The 19980-nt window shown below is 38.5% G+C and overlaps 1 long non-coding RNA gene across 1 annotated transcript; it reads right to left on the reverse strand.

Moving 5' to 3' along the window:
* Positions 1-11644: 11644 nt before the first annotated feature.
* On the reverse strand, positions 11645-18069 carry LOC145498417 (uncharacterized). Its single transcript, XR_014050857.1, has 3 exons — positions 13050-18069; positions 12289-12544; positions 11645-12172 (listed from the first exon to the last, which is right to left on the reverse strand). It is a non-coding gene; the product is annotated as an uncharacterized LOC145498417 (long non-coding RNA).
* Positions 18070-19980: the final 1911 nt, after the last annotated feature.

Consider the following 19980-nt stretch of genomic DNA (forward strand, 5'->3'; position numbering starts at 1 on the left):
TGGCTTGTATATGTTATTTGGCACTGAAGCTTTATTGCTGTGAAGCGATCTAAACCTGCCCATGTCAGTGCCATGCAATAGACCATTTTCGATATATGAAAATTCTAACTTGGCTCCGAGGCTTGGGGGAATAAACCAAAAGGAATCACATCGAGGTTAAGTGATGAATAATTAATTTATTTTGTTTTATTCTCCCAAGCCTCGATGCAATGTTAGAATTTTAATATATCAAAATGGTCTATTCACTTCCCTCCGCCCCCCAACCAATGAATTATCTACAGTTTTCACTTTGAAAGCTGAAATTAATCGAAAGCTCTATTTTCATGAAAGGGTTTTTCAAATAATAACCTATTTTAGTGTCATCAAACTTTTTCATCTGCTTGAATATCCGCTTCACTGTCATTGCCTTAATGAGGCTTACGGAAGCAGTTGTTCTCCGGTGATATCCACCACCCTCAGGAGAGGGAAGGCGTTAAGAGTTCCTTATTCATATTCAATGTTCATATTTTGGAATATCGACCGTATCTCGTTGCCCATACAACTCCTTATAAAGCGTTCAAATTCTCAGCTGCTCCTCGCGCAACCTAACACCGCGTCAGCTTTTCTCGAGACGTGACCTTGGAAGGCCTGTGGTTACATGTCTCTCCGTCTTCGTAGGAGGGTAGCCTTTTTGCCAAGTCTAGCATTTAGATAAGCCACCGCTATTATAACAAACTACCAGATATACTGCTGCAAGGGAAGAACAAGAGTACTACCAACTGTGTGACAGGCGTTCAGATGGTAGGGAAAGAGGGGATTCTAAAAATGCGAGGCACGATCGACCGCTTGATAAAGTATGCAAAACCCAGGAAGCTGTGAAATGTCTGGCTGTCAAAATGATCCAATCAGAATCGCGCCTCTTCGCAGCGGCTTCCCGTCGGGTTTTCCAATTTCTTGTTTTTCTCGCCAACTTGTTGCGAGGAAATGGCAGAATATAAACACCCGATTCAAAGGATAGAAAGGCCAAAAAGAGGTCGCCCAAAAACTGAAAATAATTGTAATGTGATATATAGATTTTGCGAGGTAAATCGTGAGCTTTCGTATCAACTATGTTGTAACGAAATTTTGTGCGAATTTGTTCAAGTTTTCCAGATTCTTTCTTCAGCGATTGGAGAATTATGCCCCAATCTGTCCAGCTTTGACAGGCTGGAAAATTCATGGCCTCGATTTCGGTAATGTTGCGTTTGCAATGCTGGTTAGTGGCATTATGACCCCATGAAGACATGCAATAGTCCTAGCCTCGGCTCTTGTCGCAACCAAGACGGGCATCTTTCTATTATCTGCAAAACGGCATGCAGATCTTTCCCTTCAAAGCTCTGATTGCTTTCCTCTGCTATACTGTCAACTCCTACTTGAAACCGCTTCCTTCCAATGGATGGAGTTTTAAAACGATCACCTAGGTCCCGATTTACCTGCCTTGTTGAATGTAATCGAGAAGACGCTAAAGTACTTGAATGAAATGCCACTGACCAATCAGAGCAATCGATAAAGTACTTAAATGATTCTGACTAATCATGATTTTTTCGTTCAAACAATTTCGTGCTTGCAGGCGTTCCCTTCTCTCTCCGCACTTCTAGTCTCCCCTTCCCCTTCCCCTTTGAACGCCCATCTTTTAGGCTAGCTAACCTGAGGAATAAATAAAATTTAAATAGAGAAACATAATTCTGGGTCCTAAATAGATGTGCGACAAAGCCACCCATTGTACCTATTTACAGGCAATGTCTACGTGGAAAGCAAAGATTAAATGCCTATTTCGTATATTTAACAATTATTCCATGAGCACGCGTTGGATATGAGGTGGTAAATAGCCAACGAGGCCCGTAGGGCGGAGTTGACTATAACCAATCTCATATCCAACAAACGCGAATGGAATAATTGTTTTATTAAATTCGGTGCGTTTGTATACTTGGAAATTATAGCTTAAATTTATTGGATTTTAATTTCACAAAGCGACCCAGACGACGATCGAGTAGTATCCCATGATGCATCTGGTTTAGGCTTGTATTATCACTGCGTACGTGACGTCATCATTTATTCCACGCTCTCGGGAAGAAGCCATGGCGTGCTTTCACACCTGTCTGGATTCCGTGGCTTCTGCTTTTAAGAGTACCGAGTTAGTTATATTCACTGCGTTTCAAAGGAGAATTTTGCCGTTACAGTGAAAGGTTTTACTTGTGTTTCGTTGGTCTGTCGAGAATTAAATACAAGCTATGTGGAAAGCATGGATGAACGAAGAAAAGCTCTCGTTCCTGTGGTTGTTGTGAATTCGCCTACGGACGAATTATTCGTTGGGGTAAGAAGCCCTGTGCTGATACGAATAAGTTACAACAGATACATTCTCCGAAGAGAAGTTCAGGGGTTTTCTGATTTTTCTTTTGAAATCTCTTGTCCGCTTCTTAGCAGACATTCACACACGCAACACTGGTATGTTACGAAATTTCAGTCCACTTCGATCGCTTGAAAGGTCATAAAAATGTGGGTACTTCTCGGTACTTCTTTGCCAAAAATCATTATTATGTCTATATTTTGTGGCGTGATGCCCAAAAATCGAAGACATCAATATACTGTGCAAAGAAAAGCGAATATTCATGACCTTGTTACGGGTCAACGAACACTTTGTGATGCGAATAGTCATACAACACAATCAAAGACAAGAATACTATAATAAGGCCGCGCTCCTAAACACTTAAAATCATCATAATCGCGTCAAAGATTTAAATAATGCACTTTTCTAACCTTTTACTGCAATAAAAATGAGAAATAGACCCCGGAGAAAACCATGTTATTTCACGCTGGAATCCATGATAACTTCGATGTAGCGTCACGTACGTAGAAAATTGCATCATGGGATACTATGCGATCGTCGTCTGAAAGCGACCGGAAGTCAATGTGGCAAAAACAACAACAAGTGGGAAATCCCATGACATGCGCGCCGTTTGTAAAATTAGTTGAATGAGAAATTTGAAAGCGAAGCAAGCGATTTCGCTGAGTGAAATTACAATCAAGCAGAATTCAAGGAACGTCTATCAAATGAAGGAAATATATCCTTGGCCAGAAAGGTTGAAAAGCGTTCAAGTTCGAGTCACGGAGAAGAGCCGACGAATTTTGCACTTGCACATTGCCGTTGTAATAATGCTGCGGAAAACTTTGATCGCCCCGTGACAAAGACGTTGAGCCAAAATTATTCTCGACAAGACCTCTTTCAGGATTCCCTTGCTTTAAAAGCCTTGGCATTTCGAGCTGTATGTGTGTTGCTCATTGTTGGCCAGATTCAGAGTCAGGGACAGAAACTATCTTAACGCCAGATTCATTTTCAGAATCTCCGAGGCCACACTGATGGTTTTTCGTGGCTGGTAAAGAACTGGGCTTACTTCGGTTCAGCTCAAAACACTCAACTCCTTGAGGTGTTTTTTCGCAAGGACAGAATTGTTGGCGCTAGCTGTCGTTGATTCTCCCGTCCCCGTCGGCCAAACAAGAGAGAGAGATACAACTCAGGTCGTCCTCTGTAGCTGTGCGGGATTTTTGCTCTCGGCCGATCCAAGCTCGCTTTAGTCGAACAGTCTCCTCATCTGCTCATCGGAAATTGGTTTCTTATGGACTACGCCGGCAATGATGCCTGTTTTCCTGACGCCAGAGAAAATGGAAAACGGTTTGCTGTGGGGCTGCGTGCGAAGGAAATGGTCAATGGCGGCTCTAATAGATTTCGCAATACGTGCCATCTTTCTTCCTCGCAGACGTGTAAAAACACTTCAAACAAACATTCAATTCTTCCTTTGACATTTCTTATATCGGTTTCGAAATTTGGTGCCACCAGGACTAGCAAGCCATTTTGTTAAGGTAAACATTGTTTTTGTTACATAATCCTCATCAATGCGTAAAATCTCGACGGTCATATTTTAATTTTGCAACTTTTAAAGGAAACTTAACGTATACGTACCGTTAAATAAGCTAATCTCGAACTTTGTGGCTTTTTTGCTTTTACTGGGACGGCATTGTCCATAATTTTCTGTATTTCTTCAGCAGATAGCTCACCGAATCTGCCTTTTTTCATCCAATTTTTTGTCGACGAAACTTGGCTTCCCGCTAAAAAGTTTATGCCGAGCGACATTTACTGCATTCATTTCCATATAAGGTCAAACGCAGGTATGATGGCTGGTAACCGAGATCCAGTGAACCAATCAGAAAGCTAGAATTGCATTATCCGAGGTTGAGGATTTAATAGATATGTATATACATGTATATACATATAAAGTCTCAGCATCAAGGGACTCCTTCATTACGCTAAAAGACCACGAACCAGATTTCGTCAGCAACCCGACCTGGAGACTCATTAATCCAAGCAAATCTGAAATTGGCATCACCAGCGAAAACATCCTCGACCGCATAAACAAAGAAGTCATTCAAGCAACCAAGGTGAACCTGTGGAAAAGTACTAACAACACTATAGAATGGTTCAAGGAAATCCCAGAAAAGGAAAAGCACGCATTTGTCACCTTTGACGTGTGCATCCATATCTATCTATCCATCCATATCTGAAGACCTTCTACTGAATGCATTAGATTATGCCTCCAAATTCACCACAATCACTCACCAAGACCGCCACACCATCATCATCCACGCAAAAAATCACTCCTCTACCACCAGAACTCTCCATGGACCAAGAGGAACACAAACGACGTGTTTGATGTTACAATGGGCTCATACGATGGAGCGGAAACGTGCGAATTGATAGGAACTTACATGCTCTCCTTGATCCCATCCAAATTCAAAGATGAAGTTGGACTATACCGCGACGAAGATATGGCAGTTTGCAAAGCCACCCCGAAAGAAATCGAAAAAACCAACATAGAAGTCAGCAATGTATCTAAATCAATTGGCCTAAAGATGACAATCGATGCCAACAAAAAAATTGTTCACTTTCTTGACGTAACCTTCGACCGTGTTCTCTGATAAAGCACACTAAAATAAGCCAATCACAATCCTTGTTAGGATTGTTCAAATACTTTGATTGGCTAACGAGACAACAGCTGTCAATTACAAACTAAACTTCACTGAGCGAACCTTTCGATTTCGAGTGGCTTTCGAGAGAAGAACGATCCCTTCAAAGTTCGCTTTTTAAACTTGGAAAATATCATATTTTCCAAGTTGTAGTGATGATACGATTCCACTCCATCACTCCCTCACTCCCTCACTTCTTTACTGGGTCACTTCCTGTTAGACATTTGGAATCCCGTGGGAACTCCCATGTGAGAAGGTCAGGGATGCTCTTCGGAAAATTTGAATTTAACTCGTAAAGAAGACTAATGTGGGCGTTGCTCAAGCGTCATTAGACACCAAAAGATACCACTTAACACGGAATTAATAGGTTCGATCACTAGCACTAGCCACTGTTCAAGAAAGGATCCCGCACGCACTTGTAGACCCGACTCGCGTACTGGAGAGATCAGGGGAAAACAAATAAAAGCGTTTCTTTTATTATTATTTCTTCGAGTACACCCTAAAGGATACTTTGACAGCTAAGAATGGTGAGGTTTCGTCATCAATAGACCAGAATCCCTGATTTGTACCCGAGACGACGCGCATCCCCGACCTTTTCATATAGGAGTACCCCCTCCGGTTTCGAAAATCACACAGTCCAAGGCCAATTTTACAGTCGATTGCACCGTGTCAAGTTAGTTATTCTCTGAATTTCTAACGCAAGTACTCAATATCTTACCGCAGAAATGATCTACGTTGACTAGATTTTCGCACGAACGTTTTTATATATAGAAGCTAATTATATAAATAGCTCATTTCCACAAGGTGTCCGCTTATACAGGTTTAACCGTACTCGATTGCCGAAAACTGAAGAGATATTGAAAATCAGAAAGTTGATGAGCTGTATAAATTTTCGAGTTATGGCTCAAGCCATGGTTAACAGTTTTGGACGATCAACAGACAAGAGAATTGAGAAGAATTCGAACGACGCGTTTCGCTGTTATTTATTTAAGAAATAGAAAACATATACCGTGTTTCTATCGAGTTTTATACAATAACCCAAGTTATTCTCGCATTTTGATTGGTTCTCGCCTATGATCTATTAGAGGATAGACGCACGATTGACGTCATCCTTACAGGTAATATATGCTACCGCGTAGTTCAGTCAGACAACACCCTAGTGTTCCGAAGCGTGCGACTGGAGCACGAGACTCATTCGAAGTATGAAACGTGTTCATGTTTGAATACTGAGGCATACACGAGGTTTTAAGCTATTCTAAACGACGCACTTCAAGTGTTCTGGGGTGTTCGACTGGGACACGAGACTCATGCAAAGTATGAAACGTGTTCATGTTTGAATACTGAGGCATACGTGAGGTTTTAAGGTATTCTAAACGACACACTTCAAGTGTTCTGTGGTGTTCGACTGGGACACGAGACTCATGCGAAGTATGAAACGTGTTCATGTTTCAATACTGAGGCATACGTGAGGTTTTAAGGTATTCTAAATGGCACACTTCAAGTGTTCTGTGGTGTTCGACTGGGACACGAGACTCATGCGAAGTATGAAACGTGTTCATGTTTGAATACTGAGGCATACGTGAGGTTTTAAGGTATTCTAAACGACACACTTCAAGTGTTCTGTGGTGTTCGACTGGGACACGAGACTCATGCGAAGTATGAAACGTGTTCATGTTTCAATACTGAGGCATACGTGAGGTTTTAAGGTATTCTAAACGACATACTTCAAGTGTTCTGTGGTGTTCGACTGGGACACGAGACTCATGTAGAGTATGAAACGTATTCGTGATCGAATACTGACGCCAACGTGACGTACTGAGGACCCATACCAAAAGCTTGTATATCCCCCAAACTGTGTTCAAACTGCCGAGTGTAACACACTTTTTAATTCCTTTGGATTCCCAACAAAACCCACCCAAAAGAAAGAAAATTACCAGGACAATATGCATGTTATTGCAACAAAAAGTAAACAACTGCCGTTATGACATCTTCATTTCATTTCAAATAATACTTTATTTAGAAATAATAAAACTTATATTGTTACTTGTTCATGTGTGAGAATTAAGGATGAATTAATGAATTGCTGCTTTGCATATTCAACATCAGTATTATTTTGTTCCCACAATTGGAACCCTCTTAACACTACCATATACCTTTAGAGGTGTCTCACACAAATGGAATGTAGTGCATCCGATTTAATCTGTAGACACTGTATGTAAACCCCATATCAAATTAAAACTTATAAAGCTGGCTATCAAACTATACCAAGGACTTTCAAATAAAATGGACCACCAAATTTTTCTAGACATTTTAGTGCTGGCGTCCAAATCATTATTATTATTATTATTATCACATTTTGAAAGCTACATGTACAAGTCAAAGCGAACTTTGTTTCTTGGTAATTTAATTTGTTTCTCAGGTTCTGGACACAAAATGCTAAAAAAATTGCCTGCGTGTTGCTATATTCAATCGCAGTAAAAGTTACAGAAGATTTCCAGAACAGGATTAAAGAATGGTGGAGTGATTGTTCAAAAATCACTCAGAGAAAAAATATTTCAAAATAAAAATTAGCAGACATGGATGATGAACTAGCTACTGTACAAAATTTGAGGCAGACTGACTTTGACTTAGCTTTCAAAAAGTGATTTGAATGCATGCATAGAGAAACTCTGAAAAATTTGACAATTCATTTTATTTCAAAATTCTTGGTATACATGTACGTGTAGATTGATAGTCAGCTTTATTGGCTTTAAGGTTACAGTATACCTTCAGATCGGCAATTTTCTTCAAATTTGGATTTTGGGTTCAAAGTAATGGTCGAAGAGTAATCTCTAATTTCTGAAAACAAAATTGAAAAAAACTTAATATTGAGGAGAAGTGGAGGTTTTACGTTATGGCCGGAAGTGAAAGTTCCCTCTTGATTGACAGCCGTATAACGTGTATGCAATCAACCGAGACTACTTTCGCGGGAATATTACCTATATGGATATCAAGAATTGTTTGCTACTCAGTTAATCAACGTTGTTAATCCAAACATTTTTCGTATAAGGTGTCATTCTATTAAGTTATAAGTAAACATGGACCACGGAAAACTCCGTTTACCAGTTCGAAAAAGCGAAGAACGAATGAAAATACATCAATGAGTGATGAAGCGAAAGTTGGCCTCGCGGATGAAGCCACGGTCGTATCAAGCGGACAAAAAGATCGAGTCAAGAGAAGAGAAAGGTTCTGTAAAAAATTGGGAACTCGACAACGATAACAGCGATGTTTACAGTGATTCTTTTGTTGAGTCCGATACCGATGAATCGTCCAACTCATTGAGATCCATTAGGATATTATCCATGCACATTTGCTCCGCCGCGCTTTCTTTTGTTTGTTTTCGTCGCCCAGCTACTCTAGTGTTCGTATCCTTTTTCGTCTTCCCCATTTTGCCAAACTAGCTTCAAGAAAAACCCAGCTGCAGAAAAGTTATCTCTCCGCCTTGAGCGCATTGCGAAACACAAGGTTTTTTTGGAGATTCACGCGTAAATTTCACCGCCAGTTAATGGTAGTAAATTTTCCAAGCGCTCATTGGCTCAGTGATCTGAGAACCCAGTTAAAGGCGTTTGTGGGCGGAGTTTGTTTGCGCAGCAAGAGATTTTTCTTAGCGCTGTTTTCTCGAATAAATTTTTTCGTTTGAAACAGACACTTTAAAGAGTTACAACTCAAAGGGAATTTGTTTGTTTGCCCTCAAATTTGGACAGTAGCTAGATAAACATATAAAAAACAAAACCATGTCTGCGAATTGTTTATTTCGAAATATTTTTTCTCCGAGAGCGATTTTTGTACGATCACTTCACATTTTTTAAAATCCCATTTCGAAAATGTTCTGTAACTTTTTATTGCAATTGAATATGGAAAAACGCAGACACGCTTTTTTAGCGCTTTTTGTCCTGTAACCGAGGAAAAAATAAATTGGCGAAAAACAAAATTCGCTTTGAGCTTGTAGCTTCCAAAAGGTGATTAGGACGCTTGCATTTAGTGGCCGTGAAAAAATCGGCAATTCATTTTATTTCAAAATTGTTGGTATTGTTTGATAGCCAGCTCTATAAGCTTTAATTTGATATAGGGGTTTAGCTATCTACAGCTTAAATCGGACACGCTACATCGCTTGGACGCGAGACACCCCTGAAGGTATACGGTAACCTTCATTAGACATGCTAAATGGCGTGGGTGCAAGACAATCTGAAAGATATAGGGTAACCCGAAGACAAAGAGCTGAAAATTCAAACCAAGACCTGAGATCAACACTGAGTGTTGACGGGATCGATGACCAAAAGGTTTTATCACATTTGGAAAGCTACACTGTACGCAACTGGTTTCTAATGCATGCAAAAACATACTTAAGGTGACTTTGAGAGAAGAGAGAGTTGTGTTGCACATTAATGAAGTTTACAGTGCAAACAAGGTATGAAAGGATGTGAGGGAAAGAGTTTGTGGGCTTAAAAACATTAAAAACGATTCAAGCAACAATGTTCAAGGTTACAGTTAATGTTTCATTTTGCACTGACAAAGGCAGGCAAGCTCTACAAGCCTTTCATTTTTTGCTAGATATGGTGCAAACCTTTACGCATTAATTAATCCAATCAAAATTTGAGAATAAAATTCAATATTGTTCTGAATTTTCAGCTCTTAACCTGAAATGAGCGGCTAATAGCCACTCTGAACAAACAGAATGAACTGATTAGACAACTTCATGTAGACATGCAAACAAATTCCTCCTTACAGTAGGCTAATAACCTAAATGAGTAATAAAACGCAATTTTCAATATTTACCTCTGGAAGGAATATGGTTACTACAGTGGAACCTCGATTTAATGACCCTCTATGTAACGAGGTCCTCAGTATAACAAATGATTTTCGTGGCCTCAGTAATAGTAGACTATACGGAAAAGAACCTTGATACAACGAAACCCTGTTGTAGTGAACATACTTTGCCAATTCCTTGGCACTTCATTATATCAAGGTTCCACTGTAGTTTGACATTACCATAGCAAATTGTCTTGAAATTTGTAGTGGTCATCAATGAAACAGGGTTCACATGTACCTTTATATAATGTATATATAAAATAACAGATGACGAACTGATCAAATGTAGATTTGACTTGACATTTTATTACTACTTAGTTTTGTACTGCACAACTTGTGTGCAGTACTCATCAAATAAAATTGCCAAATGGGAATTTACATCATTACACTGATTTGAAATACACAAGCGACCATTGGATATATGATAACTACAATAAGCGAATGCTTTTACTAAACAAAGGAAAGTTGGAAATTCCGAATAAACTCTGTTATTATTAAAATACAAGAAAAGATTTAAAATTTAAAATTTAACATTTTTCAAGAGGAATTTGTTTGCATGTCTACATGAAGTTATGTAATCAGTTCATTCTGTTTGTTCAGAGAGGCTAACTCAGGTTTACAAATAATAAAGTACTTCTCCTAGAGGCGTAGGTTACATTGATTTGAAGCGGGGTTATATGGGGCAGCTTCCAAGTGACTGACAATAAATCAAAGTTCAAAGTCACTTGAAAGATTTTAAAGCAAGCTGCCCCATATAACCCCACTTCAAATCGATGTAACCTATGCCTCTGGGAGAAGTACCTTAGTAAACCTGAGTTAGCCTCTCTGAATAAATGGAATGAACTAATAACGTCATGCAGACACGCAAACAAATTCTTCCTGAAAAATGCTAAATTTTAAGTTTTAAAGCTTCTGTTGTTACACAATAGTAACAGCGTTTATCTATAATTTCCAACTTTCCTTTCTTTTCTTTGCAAAAGCATTCACTTATTGTAGCTATCATATTTCCAACAGTTGTATGTGTATTTCAAACCAGTGTAATGATGTAAATTTCGCATTTGGCAATTTTATCTGATGAGTGCTGCACACAAGTTGTGTACTACAAAACTAAATAGTAATAAAATGTCAAGTCAAATCTACAGTTGCTCAGTTCGTCATCTGTTATAATCACGCTCTAGTTTAGTACTGAGCACTCTGAAAACAGATCTGCAAATCACCTTGTTTATATATAAAATATATAGAGACTGACTAATGAAATGCCAAAATTTGCTTGCCAATATAGTTTTCCAAAATCTCTTACAAAAAGAAATCTTAAAAAGTCTCCATGGCCCCCTAGATAGTCATAAATACATACATGTATCTTGTAAGCCAGGGTTCTTCCTCACAGGTTTTCCCTTTTTTTTTTCTTCAAGTAAAGATGCCAGGGATTATACATACATGTAAGGCATTACCAATTTTACTTCATCCTATGATTAAAATACAATATGCACAAAAGGTTAGTTAAGTTTATGTGTAAATCCACACTGGGAAACCTCAAATCAAGCTTGCAGTACCAAGGAAAATATCATAATAAATCAATCAGTTAATTTTAAACAGTAGTTTGATTTATAATGGCAATTGAACTGAGTGGAGTGCAATTTGGTCTGAAATCATACGCGTGATTTCAAAATCGAACGAGCGCGTGATTTCAAAATCGAACGAGCGCTGCGCGCTCGTTCGATTTGAAATCACAAGTATGATTTCAGACCATAATTGCACGACAGGAAGTTCAATTGCCACTTTATTAGATCCATTTTGAAATCACACAATTTTATTGCCTAAATTTTTAGCTTTTTGGTGTATTGTTCCAGTAGCCGGTTTGTTAAAAAAAAAAAGCGGAACCGGAAACGCCTTTACGTCTCATTTAGTATGCAAAACGATGTCATGTGACGAAAACTCATCCGAGCATGACAAAGAAACAAGCGGTTTTGAAGTGAGAACGAAAATAGTCTACTTCGGGTATAAAAGTTCAATTCTCGTCGCCTGAATCAATGAAGGAAGGTCTTTCTTTCTTCTGTGGTTGAGGCTGAGACTTTTCATTGTCTTTGGAGAAGGAATTTGAAGGTGCATCCTGCGTAATTCTGCGATTTATTTCTTTTGAGTCGTGAAACTCGAGTGCACGATGTCCAGTGGATGGTACGTTTCTTTTTTCTTTCATACCCTTTAATGGCGTGATTTTAAGGGAGTCCAGCTCGTTATCATCTCCGTTTCTTTTTGTGACCTCGGCGAAGGACTCAATACTCAGGACCTTTTATTTATTTATTTATTAAGCTTCGGCCTACTATGACACATAAAGAAAAAGAAAAAGAAGAGTAAGCAAAAAAAAAAAAAAAAAAAAAAAAACAGACAGCAAAACAAAACAACCTTGTCAAGTTCTTGCGGCGCCATTTGTTTCAAGATATTTCCAAGATGGCGGGACTAGCACCAGCTTCGTAAGACGTTCATTCATTCACTGTTTTGTGGCGCAGGGCGTATTTTGACTATGTTTATTCTCAGCAACAGAGTTGAGCTCTTTTGTTGCTTCGTTTGAAACTACCGGAAACCTGGAAACATCTACCTTCTTGAGATGGCCCTGAATTTGTTGTTGTGTGGTTTTCGTTTGTTTATGTTTTACTGGGCTCTCGGTATCACACGGATTTTGAGCAGATGTTGAAGAAAAATCGCCAAAATATTCGTCAAAATGGACACTGAAAGTTGGAAACTTCCATTAAAGTAGGTGTTCAGCCTGAAGGAGTTCATAATCGTCATTTAGAAACTGTAATTAACTACATTCGTCAATTTTTTGGGAAAAAAAAAACAAGAACAACAAAGTTTTGGCAATAGTAGTTGCTAAATTCTCCACACAATGGCTTTTTGCCTCTCATTTTCCTGAAATTTTATTGTTTACTTAAAACTAATATTGAAATCTGATTGGTTGTTTTGTTTTACTGTCCCATTCTCAATGGCTGAGAAAAAGATGCGATTTAGAGCAAAAAATAGTGCGATTCGTGGATAAATCGCACTATTGAGAGCCAATCAGATTGCAAGGATAACCAGTGATTTCAAAATGGATTTAATAAAATGATTTAATTCACCATCATTCCCATATGCACTGCTGTCCCTGTTGAAATCAAGGTTACATTAACTTCCAATGTATAGCTTCTGCTTGATAAAGAAACATTTGCAACCAGAGGCAATTCCATACATCTCAAGCAAACTTTACAACTGAACTTTACCTTGGATACTTAAGCTTCACTTACTCGTACGTACAAGACAACCCGGGAAGACAACAATGGCTTACGTTTTACCTGTTGTTGTTGACTCGTACCTCCGTATGTATTGATGTTTTCACCAGCTGTGTGCCACCAAAAACTACTTGAAATCGTGCACAGAGAAGAAGTGAAGGTAAACTGAATTTTGTCCGCCAAAGTAGAGTTTTTAAACAGTGAAAAAGGACCAAGAGATCGATGCAAGCTTCAACATTTCACACCTTTTAAAAAGGACGCCAAAAAATAGCGCGAGAACCGAGAGAACCTGGTATGTAATGTGGAAAACCGCTGATCCGTGCTTGTTGAAGGTCGGGCACTCAGAATGCTGATGTAGGTCGTTTCTCTCATTTCGTTACAAGTCGTTTCGAAACACATTTAAAGTCAATTTCGTTTCAAAAGTAACCTCGAGTAAAAAATCTGATTAAAGTGTTTTCGTCTTCGTAATACGTTTTGTGATTTCTTGTTCAAACGTAATGTAATGTTGATATGATGGCAGGGAGTCGACTGAGGAAGCTATTGGGCCGTTATTTAGGAGTTTCCTTGCCCTGCGGGCTCCGTAGTTAAACTCATCCCACAGGGAAAAGATATTTGTCTGAAGGTCTCGGCACTTTCTCCGCTGAATACACCACAACTTCTCCGAAACGAGCTTGATTCCTCTTACTAACCAAACTTTGCGCAGCTTTACGTGCCTCTAGTCAGTTTAACTTTGCGGAACTTTACGTATCTCGTAGTGTACAATTTGCGGTTTCGTGCTGTGCAGCACTGTGCAGCACCACGTCAGACGAGACGGGTCACACAAAGAGAAATCGCTTTGTAGTGATTATCCCGAAAACGTCGGTCAAAACCGAATGAGGGGAATTCGAAGTTACAACAAAGTGTGTAAATTTCTTGACTCAAGCAAAACACATGCGCTGCACCGACAACATGAACCAAAAAAGTACAATTGTTCTGGTCAAGGAACGAATACACGGTCGTGCTCCTGCCGTATGCCCATATTCGATAAGAATTTTCCAGGTCTACGTCACGGTTGTACACGCCATAAATACTCTAGAATTCTATAACTTTGGCGTCAAGATCACGTATTCGAGGATAAACGTATACACGCGCAGATCGCACATACTTTGAATTCATAATCTAAATTTCCAGGAGAATACTGTGCACCCGAACTACTACCTTCTTTTGTAAAATCCCTTTTACAAAGGGTTCGCCATCATACTCTAGGAGTACGACAGATGTGTGGTATACTTTAACGAAAATCCACGAACGATTATGAACGGAGCGTATTCCACCGTATTCGACAGGAATATTCCAGGTGTACGTCACGTGTTGTGGGCGGCTTGAATACTCTAGGGTTCTATTGCGTCACAGTCACATATTCGAGTCTAGAATACTCTAGAATGTTTTGGCTTTCACGCAGTGGGTTTTCCCTCTGTGTTTTAAAATGGCGGAAAGTTTTGAGAATTTAATAATGTTTTACATGATTGGGCAAAAGATAAGGTACAAAAAAGTCTTGTCGAGGCATTGAACAGGTACGAGAAGCATAGTCTAACAGGAAGAAGAAAGATAAAGCCATTTCTTTTTTGAGAAAGCCTCAGAAAAAGTACTCGAGCAGTCTCAGTCGGCAGTCGAGCGAGACTAAACCAAACACAAGATTGGTCTTGGTAAGCCGAGAACCATTGCTTTATCTCGAATTTAACAAACCCAATAAACAAAATGTTTATGAGATTAATTTATTGAAAAAGTTCAACTTTTCTCAGTCTCGAAATAATTGTTGACACACTGATTGATGTGAGGAATGAGACATCAAAACCGCTTCTTAATATCAGTTAAGATAAAGACATAACCTTGCTTTCAGATGCGAATGTTCCAGTCCGTTTCAGGGCACAGCAGCGAGCAAAGTATAGCTCACTACAGCTCACGGCCATCTGTATTGCAGCTGAAAGGTGTCTCTGACACTATTTCAAACTGATTTGACAATCACCAACCACAGAGAACAGAAATTTTCTACCAATATTGTTTCATGCTAATGGCTAAACGTGTCCCTTCTGTGCTTCTTATCTTTCTGCCACTACTCCTAGTATCCAGGAGTGAAATTTACTTATCATCCTCATGAGCCCACGTTGAATACAAAGCGGTAAATAACACGCGAGCCGCGTAGCACCCCGTTTGTGATAATCAGATCGTATCCAGCAAGGACGAATGCAACAATTGCTTTACTGGAATCTCCACGAATTATAAGTCGACTGATGATGTGAACCTTTCATTTTGATCTAAAAGAAGTGATGATATGAAAAGGTGGCAAAATTTGTGGTGTGGTGTTCGCTGTATGGATCTCGAGGAATGTCATTTACATTTGAGAAGACAGAAGAATTATGTCTAGCTAACAAACAAACAAAGCCGTCGTCGTCGTCATTATCATTATCATCATCTTCATCATAAACTTTATTTACCCTCAAATTTACAGGGTAGCATTGCTGTTAATTTCCTCGACCTTTTCTTCTTCGACCTTCCACATTAGGAATTTGAAATGATGAAAGAAAAATTGGAACAAAGCAGTTAAATTTATGAAATATCACAGGACATAATTAATTTGCGGAAGGTTAAAATTGGAACAGGAGGATATTGATTTGGAAGTGCATTCCAGGATTTGCAATTGGCCGCCTAGTAACTAAAAGAATTAAGGCCATAATTAAGTTGTTGTTCATATTTTAGCTAGGGTAAGACATCAGTTCCTCTTAAGGAATAAGTGCTTGATCGCAGACTAAACAAATCTTTAAGTATTCAGGAGATTGACGGTATTTACAAAAGTGAAGGCATTTAAAAACAGAGAGAATCATATCTTGCATGCGCCGGTTGCCAAGATTGATTAACTAAATCTTATTAAAAGGAATATTGCCTATCTATAAAACAGACGAAGGGAAATAGATAGGTTCTGTAACTAGTACCATCTAGTTTAGGGAACTCGTCTTTGGCGTATGCCACTGAAGATCGATTTATAGCTAAAAGATCCAGCTGTCTGGACGATGAAAAGCAATTGGGTAAACATGAACCACAGCCGTGCGACAATGGTGAATTCGTCGAGTTTAAGCAGTCTGCAAGGACTGCTCTTGAAAGGAAATTTAAGATGATTTCCGCAGAACATTCGGTAATAATGGCAAAAATGAAGTTACCAAAAAAACCTAACGGCATGGTAATATTTTGAGAAGAAGAACTTATCAAGACTTTAGCTCTCAAGGTGACCCCGCGAGAGAAAAATGAACTTGAAGTTATCCATATTTCAATTAAAAAAGACGTTTCGCGTTGGTTAAAAACACAGTAACACACGCTCTAAGCGTTCTTATGAGGTTTGACGTTAACTTTCTCGAGAATGCTTGAGAATTTAATCGCGGGGTCACTTAGATAAATGAACTGAAGTGAGTTGTTTCAAATAGTATTCCAAAAGTTACCGTGCTATAAGTATATTTTTAGTAAATAATATTTGCACTTATTACTTGGACTTTGAGGGGAAACCGTCTTAAACTAATCATACGGATCTTCCATAGGTTCTGACGGTAACCACTGTCAAATTCCTCTTTGAAGTCGATGAAGTTAGTTGATAAACAAGGAGAGATTACAATCGATGCACTGCTCAATATGCAAATGATGTACTGAAGAGCAAAATTCTGATTTATGTAGCCTCGATCTTTCAGAAATGCTGCCTGTCCCTGCCGATCGATTTTGAGGAGGAATCTGCAGAAGACCTTGCTAGGAATGGACAAAAGTGAAATGCTTCGCCAGTTGTTAAATTTGCTGAGGTCACCCTTCTTCGGAAGTTTCAATATCAGGCTCCTGCCCCAGTCCATAGGAATGACTTCGTATTCCCAGATCTAAACAAGGAGATCGGTCAGCACCATAGATGGTGAAGTCCGGATAGCTACGTTAAGTAATTTCGCCAGTAGCGAATCGATTGCCGATAATTCGAATGACATGATCACAAGAGCCGGCAGGTGCAATTATCTAGAAAGTGTGCTTATTACCCAGGCAGTGAGGCCGGGGTTCAAATTTCGGCTCCGTTTTTTTTTTTTTCCTCGTTCAGTCACAAATCGCCGTCTGGTCTCTAAAACGCATGCGTCACCTGTACATGCGTAGACATTTTCGTCCTCAGAGCCTCCGTTTCTTTGGGTCACGTGGTCGGAGAAACGGAGGGCTCTGGTAGCAGCCATTACCGGATGTCCGTGATTTACGGAGATCCGGTAACGGATGCGTAAATTTGGGCAGCATATCTGCTCATGCTCAGAAACTAATCCTGAGGGAGGGGAGAGAGGAGTAGAGTGTATTCTTCAGATGTAAACAGATCGAAACGTTGACATGTGTTTTCACTTCGCTGAAGTTAGGTGATTTAGAGTTAAAAAGAAAGTAGAAAGCGGCCTTAAATGCCGTCACCGCTTCAAACACGATTGCCAGCTTGTGTAATGTTTTACCAACGGGTTTCGCGGTGCATTTTGTGGTGGACCGTCTATAGAAAAATTCAGGGATCGATAGCTGTGTTCTTGGTGTTTCTTCTCTTCATATTTGATAAAAAGGAGAAGTTTATAGAGCGGCGTGTAGTTGTTAAAGCTTTCAAGCAAAGTAATCACATGGATAGTAAAGGTAACCAGGATACGACATGTATTACGTCTATTGATGACACGGTAAAATTTGTTTATGGATACACGGAAGCGTTTGTGGAAATCAGCCGTGAAAATTGCATCACTGACCAGAGGATTGAAATATAAGCCGTGCTGATAGATGAGGGGAAAATTTTTTAATGGTAAGAACTATTTACTTCCTGGTTATTTACATAGGTTTGTAAGCTGCAGCAGAATAAAAATCTGTTGAACTCAGGAAAGTTTTGTTGTATTGGAGTTTTACTTATGTTTCCTTGCAAGGAATGTAATAACGGTGCTCAATTTCATATGATCTTTCGTGTCCTCATTTTTTCAAGTAACCCTATTCTGTTCTATTTTTTTTTTTTTACAAAAAAGGGTCTTACACGATCAACAGATCATTAAACTGTCAAATTAAATCAATCAATCAACTTTTATTGTGCATTATTTGCAGAATTAATTTACATCAGTATTATAATTAAATAAATATGAGAGGAGAAATCTATTTTGCATATGGCTATGGAAAGAATAAAAAAAATATGTGTGTGGTAACCAAGGTATAGGGTAGTAATTGCCTTTTGAAGTGGTTACTACTATGTTAAGAAAAACGCAGAGAAAAAAAAAGTCTTATGCCAGTTGTTATCGAGTGGTTATATATGTGTACTGGGGGCTTCCATAATGGCTCTGCAGCAATTTTAATTGGCTTATTTGGAACATCTAATGATGATTTTTGTACATTCAGGCTTGACAAAAGCCTGCAGACAGTACAAAACTAGATATAGGGCTATTCCCACCATTTTGTCCTCCACCCCCACTACTTTTATTGATATAATTGTTTTTGTTCATTTTATACCTTTCAACCAGCTTATATGAAGCTTAATCTTTTGGGTGCTTTCAACAACAACAACAACAATTTATTTCAGTATCCCCATATGAGTACATGGTGTTACCAAAAATATAATACAGCTAAAATGATGTAACTATAACATTAGTATTTGGCATTGGTATACATGTAGAGGTTCCTGATGTAAGGAGAGTGATTCATATTGGTGTGCCTCAATGTACATTATGGAAGATTTTTTTTTGTTAGGAAACTGCATGAACAAAATGAATGGGAAATAATGCAATGTCATTGCTCTTCTACAATTCTTGTTACTTCATGGTAATAAAGCTCTTCAGCCTGCTATACACCCATGTACAACAACAAATCTTGAATGCATACTGTCTACGTCTTGTGGTTGATCAGAACATCAACCACATAGCTTTACTATTAACGATGATTCTATCTCCATCTCCTTTTTTTCAGTATCATTTATTGAACTGCAAGAGCAACATTCCTATTTGAATTATCCATATATGGTCATCCTTCAAGGAATTTATGTAGCACTATTATGGTCTGAAAATTAACAAAGAATAGTAAATAATGGCAGGAAATAAATAACTTTTCAAAGGCTAACAAAAAGATTATGATATTTTTCTTATGGGGATATTAATGTAACTCTGTACACCTACAATGTTTGATTCGTTTTTGGTAGAGATAATTCCCACATTACATTTGGAAACCCACTAGTCTGATGATTCATTATCAGTTATACATGTATAAATAATTGTCTCTTATATTTGTTCACAGTTATTTGCATAGATGATAAATTAAATTGTTATTTACTGATTAATATTCTTGTAACGGAATAAAGTTTTGCTGGTTGCAGTTGCTTCCTAACTAAAGTGGCGAGAGAGGAAAGGGCCTCAATTTTCAGCTATGGTTATCTATCGAACTGCCGATAATGAACTTGGAGTTTGGCCGTCGGAGTTTTTCGTTTTTAGGGGCTTCAATTTTTAACAGTTTACCGGCGGACATAAGAACTCTGAACTCTAGGCTTTTATTTAGGCAAAAGGCCAACGAACATTTTTATTTGTAATTTTTAATCGGGAGTTTTGATATGTTTTCCAATGTACGTAGTTTTGCCTTTTCAACTTTTTACCTTTTTTAAATTTTTAAAATTTTAAATCTTACAGGACCCCTTTGATAACAGTACTTTATAGTACTGATGGGTTAATCCTGTCTAAAGATTCGTTTATTATTATTATTATTATTATTATTATTATTATTTCCACAAGTAAATTATTAAAAAAAAAAAAAAAAAAAATTGGGTGGAGGCTCTAAGGCAAACTAAACTCTTGCC

This window comes from Orbicella franksi, chromosome 9 (genome assembly GCF_964199315.1).
Source record: "Orbicella franksi chromosome 9, jaOrbFran1.1, whole genome shotgun sequence".
NCBI lineage: Eukaryota > Metazoa > Cnidaria > Anthozoa > Scleractinia > Merulinidae > Orbicella > Orbicella franksi.